This window comes from Acipenser ruthenus, chromosome 5 (genome assembly GCF_902713425.1).
Source record: "Acipenser ruthenus chromosome 5, fAciRut3.2 maternal haplotype, whole genome shotgun sequence".
In the NCBI taxonomy this organism is placed as follows: domain Eukaryota; kingdom Metazoa; phylum Chordata; class Actinopteri; order Acipenseriformes; family Acipenseridae; genus Acipenser; species Acipenser ruthenus.
The window spans coordinates 34,344,573-34,353,936 of record NC_081193.1 but is presented as its reverse complement, the minus strand read 5'-3'; the positions used below and the strand labels follow the sequence as shown (position 1 = coordinate 34,353,936).

The window sequence follows — 9,364 nt, the reverse complement described above, 5'->3', positions numbered from 1 at the left end:
CAGTGAAAACCCGTTGTTATTGAAAGATGTAAATGTGCCATGCAAACAATACTGTAGTATATATAGAAATAATATGATCTGTAATTAAAATAGAAATTCAAAAGTATAAATATATATTTAATATTATTACTGTGTTTTATGAATAGCTAAAAAAAAGAATCCAATAAATAAATAACGAAACACTGTTTATATATGTTTAGACCAGAAGGACACTGAAAAAGAAAAAAAAGATATTAAATTACTGTAGACGGATTCCTTTTATACCACTGTAAAGGTATTTCTAGGACTTCAAACCTCTACAAGAGGACTGAGACCAACTGTCGAGACGCTGGCAAATTACATACAAGGGTCGTCGTTTTATACTGCCTGGCAAGCAGCTCAGATAACCTTTTAGAATAACATGTCAATGATAACATATTAAAGGTGATGCTTTAAAATATATCTACATTTTGGCATTGTTTTTTACATGCATACGATGTTGCACAGGATACTTAAAACACTGAATTATGACGAACGCACTGCACAGAACGGTAGGGTTAGTTCAGTTGTGTTGACTAGGAATTGTTACAATATAAAACGTAACATGTAATACCTACAGTACTATCTTTATGCAGACCGACATGCTATTGCTGTCCTCGGATGTACCTTGTAAGTGGTGAGCAGCACAATATGTGGGCTGGACAACTGGTCGAAAATACACATATAGTGCCAGTTTTGGATAAAAATAGATTAGTCGTTCTTTGATCAAATTATGTCTGAATAAAACTGATAACAAATTAAATAAACGACTTCTTTACAACCATGATAATTTATTTCACCACCCCGCCGGAAAAAAAAAAAAAAAAAACACACAGACTATATTAATAAAGGTGAACCTAATTTTGCACGGATATTTTGCAGCAGTAGAAACAACACAACGAAGTGTAGTCTTTTGCTTGGTTAAACAAGTGTCATAATAATATAATACAAATAGAAAATACAGGTATAGTGCAATTGGCTGTAAACTAAGCACCACAGCACGAAGCACTTTATGTGTACAAGTGTTTTTGTGTTACCCCTTTTGAACATGGAATATGCCCGAATGATGTCATTGCAGAGTAGCAATGTATACAGCGGTCAGCGGTATTAGTGAGTGAACAGCTTGCTAGGCAGCACGATGAATGCGGTCTTCGCCACGGGCACTTTCCCAATGGACTGTCGAGGCTTCTTCAGGTTTTAAGTGAAGAAGTACACCACTTTTCAGTTCTACTTACCGGGTAAGTGTCTAAGAAATACTACGTTTTTGTCATTTTATTTCTCCCCGGTTCCTACCGTCAGTCATTGAGCGCACACATATTTTTGTTCTAAGTTACATTGTTAATTTACAGCGTGTGTATGTATACATAGACATTGAAACAAACAGGATTTCGTGTTCACAGTAAATGACAAATACTCGCTCTAGACAATTTGCATTCAGTGTAATATTGTGGTATCTTATTAGCAAATATGTGTCGATTTAAAAAAATATATATATTATTAAAATAATTGTTACTTACATAGATAACGAGACAATGCGGTAAATGCTGCAGAGCTTTACACACCATCTCCAATATAATACACTTTCATGGGCACATTTTTTTTTATTTTAGGGAGAGGAGGGTATAGCTGTATATAGCAACTTGGCTATTTGGTAAACACTTTTCCCTTATACCCCCTTTAAAAAAAAGTAGCAAACTTTTTTAACCTTCACTAAATTTGATTTTATTTTTTAACTGAGAAGAAAGTACAATTTTCAATCATATTTAAAGTAATTAATGGCATCATAAAGTGGATTGTGTTAGGTAGGGTGCCAAACCACTGGACAGTGGTTAAAGAAAAGGTAACCAGGAGGTCCCCGGTTCAAATCCCACGTCAGCCACTGACTGACTCATTGTGTGACCCTGAGCAAGTCACTTAACCTCCTTGTGCTCCGTCTTTCGGGTGAGACGTAATTGTAAGTGACTCTGCATCTGATGCATAGTTCACACACCCTATTCTCTGTAAATCGCCTTGGATAAAGGCGTCTGCTAAATAAACAAATAATAATAATAATAATAACAAAGCATGTACTGAACTGTAGGTAATATAAATTACTTGATTAGTGGAACATACATGAAACTATTCGGAGGGGGGGGAGGGGGGGGACTCCAGGTATTTACTCAAGACACGTGTCCAGATTCTAATCCAGGAATAATCTGTTTAGTTGTGTATTGCATGCACTGTTTTTTTTACTATCATTAGTAAATGTGTGTAAGTGACATTGTTTCTTAAGCTTTGGTTTAAATAGGATATAAACTGCAAATTTATATTTGGTTGAAGCCTGTAACATTGTAAAAAAAAAAATGTAATTGTAAAGTCAAGCAGTGAAAAAATAACTGATAAGGTAGTTCAAGATTTGTGCTATCAGGGTCTGTGAAACTATCTTCTTTAGCAGTAGACATTCAGTCTTCATGTATCATTGATAATGCAGCTGTCATATTGAGCACAAAAATGACTGAAACTGAAAGTACTGTAACATTATAACCCTTTGGTGCCTTTATCATTGCACTTTGTAACGTGACCTACAAGATGTTTGCTGTTTTTGGCAGAACAGAAAAATAAATCACTGTGTGCTAGAATTTTAATTTTAAAGAACCCACATCATCAGATCTTGATATACTGTTGAGGAGATTTGTCAGATAAACCTCTGGCATTTTCAACAACAACCAAGCAAGCAAGACTGATAATTCAACTAGCTGAACTCAAAAATAAAAATAGATTATTAAGAACGAGACATTGCACAAGATTGACCAAGCTATCAGAAATAAAAATGTTCTAATGATGATTTGGAATTGGCAGCCTGAAGTCAGGCCCCTTGCTGTTTATCAACGATGTTGTACACATTCTTCAAGAATAAAGTGAATTCAATGGTTTTACTCTCACCTGATAATGAGAGGTTGTTCAAATAGTGACCATCTGTTCAGTAACTCAGCATTAAGTACATACATGTAAGTAAACAGGCTCTATTTCATCCTTTGTTCTCATTGTGTTGTATAGGGATATTCTTTTTAGTGGTATGGTCTCTTGCAGGTTACAGATATTTTTTAACCAATCAGGGTTTTGAGTTTTAAAAGAGAGTTCAATGATGAGAATTTGAAAAACTTAAGGGGAGAGGGTAGACAGGACTGTATTTTGCTTTTTAAAATTCACGCCAAACAAATTAAAAGCTCCTACGTTATATAAAATGGAATGTTTTTTTACACACAATTGTTTTTTTACACACAATATGTTGGTTTGCCTTAATGTCGAGGATTACAAATCCAGTATCATTTTTAACCTTTGTGGTGTTTTCAGTTATGACACAATTGTACCTTATCTGAACGGGTTTTCGTGCTGTGTCTCTTTTTCTCCACTTCAGAGAGACCTGCCTCCTGCTGGGTTACCTGAGCGAATTCTTTGGGAATTTTCAATTTAGATCCCGGAAATACAATTTCAGCCATCAAAGTACTATTTAAAAATAGCACTGACTTGTTTTCAAAAGACTGTTGGAATCAAGATTTACCTGCTCACCACAATAGAAGTCCCCTGTCATTCAAATACTGCCAGGAGAAAATGACACTCGGGTTAGCTTTTTTTCTAAAATCACTATACAAGTTCTTAGAATGGCATTTATAAACATTTCAAAGTGATTTATTGGGAGATGCTTTTTAGGTCTGTGGTCTTGACCACAGTCAAGAATAAAATGTAAATGTGGGCATAATAAAATAAAGATAATGTCTAGCCTACACATATACTAGTCAAAGTGACAGTTGTTACAACTGCCTTCTCATTTCCAGCAGGCAGCCAGCTAAATTACAGTCTGCTTTTCCAGATGAGCCACCTGAAATAGTTATGTTCCAGTGAACAGTGTTCAAAATGTTTATTTTCTTCCAGTAAAATAGGGGCAATTTCCACAATTCATTGCACATGTAAGTCGAGTAAAACATTCCTTCTCTGACGGCATTTCGTTTCCGGACTTATGTTTCCATGGACACGTGAATTGAGGTGGAACAATCAGTTTCGAGCGATGAAGCGGTTATCAAATCAGTCATCGATTTACACTTTTTTCACCAAGAAAACAAAGGACAGTGGAGGTGAGTAATGCCACAACATATTGAGATTCATAATTTTATTGCAAACTTTCAGCAGCTGTAGGCTTATGCATTGACTCTTCTGTGCACAGTCTCCCATTGCCATCAAAACTAGGGTTACCAGATTTCCATAGTAAAAAAAACTGGAATCTTTTTTTTCCCCCCAGTCTTTTTGTTGAGAACCGGCTTGCTGGTGAGGTCAACTAAGGGACTGACCACTGTGGCATTCTCAGGGATGAATCTACGGTAATAACCGTTAACTCCAGTAGAGACCTCACCTAAGCCTTGGTTTTGGGGATTGCTGCGTCCACCAAAGCCTGGACTTTGGTGACAACGGGTTCCAGCCTTCCATTTCCCATTATAAATCCCAAATATTGTGTCTCTGTTTTGGCAAACGCACATTTTCTGAAGTTGGCTGTCAGTCGGGCTACCCTTAGAGACTGAAGGACGGCCGCAATCCTAGCCAAATGCTATCGCCGGGTGGAGCTGTAAAATTATTTATTTATTTATTTATTTATTTATTTATTTCTTAGCAAATGCCCTTACCCAGGCAACTTACAGTTGTATACAAAAAATACGTATCAAGACTTACACTACAATTAAGAGCAAGATACAAAATACAATGACATCAGTCCTAATAAGAGCAAATACAAAACACAGTACTTTTAAATTTGCTGTGTGCTAAGGCAAGTTTGTGGTTTCAAAATTCTAATATAAATACATTATTTTGTAATTACGTTTCATAGACACATATAAGTAACTTTAAATCTCTTTAAATTTGGACACCTAAAATCATACAAAATGAACAAAGATACACTTATTTTGAATTTTGGGACCCTATTAAGGCACATCTTTAGGCCCAAGATATGCAGTTTTAGACCCCTGCAAAACACTGAAATTCATTTTTCACCTGTGCTGGGGGAAGACCCCATACCCCTCTGCCTTCTACTTCGGATTTCTAGTCTCCTACTTTAAATGAAAATTATTTGTATTTGCAAAAAAAGGAATTTGGGAGCATGTAATGGACATAAGATCCAAAGTATCGCAATATTATTGAATATCATGATACTGTGCCTGGTATCGTATCCATACTCCCTAAATGAGGTGTCGCAGAACACTACTCCCTGGGTGGTGTGTGTGTGTACAAATGCACAAAGTCACTGTCTTCAGGTTATATATATATATATATATATATATATATATATATATATATATATATATATATATATATATATATTAGTGCCTATAGAAAGTCTACACCCCCTTTCAAAATGTTCACCTTTTCTTGCCTTATAGCCTTGAATTAAAATGTATTAAAACAGTTTTTTTTTTAATTTATCTACATACCCTACCCCACAGCTTCCAAGTGAAAAAATATTCTAGAAATTTGTAAAAAATTAAATTAAAAATAAAAACTGAAATAGCTTGGTTGGATAAGTGTCCACCCCCCTTGTAATAGCAATCCTAAATTAGCTCAGGTGTAACCAATCGCCTTCAAAATCACACATCAAGTTAAGTGGCCTCCACCTGTGTTAAATTGTAGTGATTCACATGATTTCAGGAAAAATCCAGCAGTTCCTGTAGGTTCCCTCTGTTGTGTAGTGCATTTCAAAGCAAAGACTCAACCATGAGCACCAAGGCACTTTCAAAAGAACTCTGGGTTAGTAGTTTATTTATCCCAGAATCTCATCAAGCAGCTTCTTTGAAGGATCCCAGGGTGTCAGCTTCAACATTACTGGGGAGTTGGTTCCAGACCCTCACAATTCTCTGTATAAAAATGTGCCCCTTTATCTAATCTCCATTTGTGACCCCTGGTTCTTGTTTCTTTTTTCAGGTCAAAAATGTCCCCTGGGTCGACATTGTCTATACCTTTTAGAATTTTGAATCAGATCGCCGCGTAGTCTTCTTTGTTCAAGACTGAATAGATTCAATTCTTTTAGCCTGTCTGCATACGGCATGCCTTTTAAACCTGGATTAATTCTGGTTGCTCTTCTTTGCACTCTTTCTAGAGCAGCAATATCCTTTTTGTAACGAGGTGACCAGAACTGAACACAATATTCTAGGTGAGGTCTTACTAATGCATTGTTTTAACATTACTTCCCTTGATTTAAATTCAACACTTCTCACAATATATCCGAGCATCTTGTTAGCCTTTTTTATAGCTTCCCCACATTGTCTAGATCAGAGATGTCAAACTCAGTTCCTGGAGGGCCGCAGTGTCTTCTGGCTTTCGTTGCACCCGAGCTCTCTGTTACTTAATTGGTCTAATTATTTGATTAACTGGACACATTTACCACTTCTCTTCAGGCCTCAGAATGTTTCCTAGGTAGTGTACCTTGAATCAAGTGCATTTTTAAAACCATCAACTGGAAAAGACCTTGAAAAATATTAAATATGTCAAATTGAACAAATAATTAGATCAATTATGTTAATTGAGAGCTTAAGTTGGAATGAAAACCAGAAGACCCTGCGGCCCTCGAGGACTGGAGTTTGACACCCCTGGTCTAGATGAAGACATTTCTGAGTCAACATAAACTCCTAGGTCTTTTTCATAGTTCCCTTCTTCAATTTCAGTATCTCCCATATGATATTTATAATGCATATTTGTATTGCCTGCATGCAATACTTTACACTTTTCTCTATTAAATGTCTTTTGCCATGTGTCTGCCCAGTTCTGAATGCTGTCTAGATCATTTTGAATGACCTTTGCTGCTGCAACAGTGTTTGCCACTCCTCCTATTTTTGTGTCGTCTGCAAATTTAACAAGTTTGCTTACTATACCAGAATCTAAATCATTAATGTAGATTAGGACTAGCAGAGGACCTAATACTGATCCCTGTGGTACACCACTGGTTACCTCGCTCCATTTTGAGGTTTCTCCTCAAAATGGAGCGAGGTAACCAGTAGTGTACCACAGAAGTGGAAGGTGTATGGCACCACCAAGACCCTGCCTAGATCAGGCCGTCCCTCCAAACTGGATGACAAGCAAGAAGGAGACTGATCAGAGAGGCTACCAAGAGGCCATTGGCAACTTTGCAAGAGCTACAGGCTTTTATGGCCAAGACTGGTCAAAGTGTGCATGTGACAACAATAGCCCAAGCACTCCACAAATCTGGCCTGTATGGTAGGGTGACAAGAAGGAAGCCATTACTCAAGAAAGCCCACCTTGAATCCTGTTTGAAGTATGCAAAAAAAACTCAGGAGAATCTGTTGCCATGTGGCAAAACGTTTTGTGGTCTGACAAAACTAAAATGGAACTTTTTGGCCTAAATGCAAAGCGTTATGTTTGGTGCAAACCCAACCCAACGCAGCACATCACCCAAAGAACACCATCCCTACTGTGAAGCATGGTGGTGGCAGCATCATGTTATGGGGATGTTTCTCATCGGCAGGGACAAGGGCATTTGTCAATAGAAGGGAAAATGAATGGAGCAAAGTATCGAGAAGTCCTTGAGGAAAACCTGCTGCCCTCTGCCAAAAATTCCAATAATAACAACAGCATCGCTGTGTCTATGTCATTTGTAAGTGAAGATTCTTGAAAATCTGTACATCCCCATTCAAAACTATAAGAAAGCTGAAACTGGGATGGAAGTTCACCTTTCAGCATGACAACGACCCAAAGCACACAGCCAAAGCTACACTGGAGTGACTAAGGAACAAAAAGGTAAATGTCCTTGAGTGGCCCAGTCAGAGCCCCGACCTAAATCCAATCGAAAATTTGTGGCATGACTTGAAGATTGCTGTCCATCAACACTCCCTAAGGAACTTGACAGAGCTTGAACAGAGTTGTAAAGAAGAATGGTCAAATATTGCCAAATCTAGGTGTGCAAAGTTGGTAGAGACCTATCCCAACAGACTCACAGCTGTAATTGCTGCCAAAGGTGCTTCCACCAAGTATTAACTCAGGGAGGGTGGAGGCTTATCCAATTATGATCTTTCAGTTTTGTATTTTTAATATATAATTTTTTTCTCAATAAAAACTTTTTCCCCTTTAACAGTGGAGTATGGTGTGTAGATAAGTGGAAAAAAATCCTCATTTAAATGCATTAAATATATATATATATATATATATATATATATATATATATATATAATATTCTTTAAAATATAAAGAAGCACTCCTTCTTATGATAATGGTTTTATACACATTACATACTTTGCCATATATGGTACTGTGGCAGGAATGGCTGAGGGTCTTACGTCACGGCAGAAGGAGGCACAACAAAACAAAAAGGTATGGTGCAGTGGCGCGTGCGCCGTTTTATTTAAAGAATCCAAAAATAAAATAAATATTTAAACAAAAGAACACTTGCTCACAGAGCAAAATAAAAGGGTAAACAAAAACAAATTACGAACACTAAATCAACAATAAATAATAAGTAGACCATACAGGTCAGGCTGGGCAGTCGCTGTCACTGTTCCTGTATGTTATTTTCTTTTAGTTTCGCTTTTAATCTCCGTCTCGCTCTCTCCGCACCTACAACACCCACCCCCAGTGCCGAGAGCTGCAGGCTTTTTATATCATGGCCGAGGGGTTTAACTAATTAGTAAATCATCCTATTACCCCTCGGCCACAATCTGCACGGGTTTATTAATTATTACTCCTGGCAGAGGACGAGCACCGATCTCGCCTCTGCCAGGACACGTTTTAAAAATAAACAAAACAATAACATACGGCGCTCGCCGTCATGTATACAATAATACAATAAAAGTAATACAAAATAAACACACTGCACAGGGGCGGAGGGGGAGACCCCGATCTAAAAATAAATAAACAATGTACAGGGCTGCTCGCCCTGTTACAGGTACATTATTGTAAAATACCCTAAAAAGAAAATGCATTTTTAATCACCAATAGCAACTGAGATTGTTGAAGGTTTAAAGGAATTTTATCGTCTCCTGTTCGTTCTAGGCACCTGTCGACGTTATCAGTCATGTGCCTGACAAAGGCTCCTGGAAGGCAGCCCACTGTTGTAGTAAGGAGGTCCAGAATGTGCACTGAACTTGCTGTGTTTCTCAATATGGAGTCCCCAACAATCATGACCTCCCTTTTTGCTGCCTGACCAGCACTGTTTATTGTGTCCTGGATGTTGTTCCTTTCTTTCTCTTGATTGTTGGTTTTGATCATCCAAATTTTTGAAGTGGCTCAAATTTTGCTGCGTAAGCCAAATATGAGGCTTATTACTGCCACCTACAGGACTGGAGTGTACCTTAAATCAGTGCTGTTATATTGTAGA

General features: G+C 37.5%; 1 protein-coding gene across 3 annotated transcripts in view; it reads left to right on the top strand.

The window, feature by feature from the left end:
• Nucleotides 1–911: 911 nt before the first annotated feature.
• The window catches only part of pkib (protein kinase (cAMP-dependent, catalytic) inhibitor beta), a 46,895-nt gene continuing 38,442 nt past the window's right edge, over nucleotides 912–9,364 (top strand). The window contains exon 1 of one of the 3 annotated variants that reach the window (XM_034005492.2): nucleotides 912–1,256. The gene's annotated coding sequence lies outside the window, so the exon portion shown is untranslated. Of the gene's footprint in view, nucleotides 1,257–3,456; nucleotides 4,131–9,364 lie in introns of those variants that run through there. The other 2 variants (XM_034005491.2, XM_059024079.1) reach the window with 2 other exon arrangements.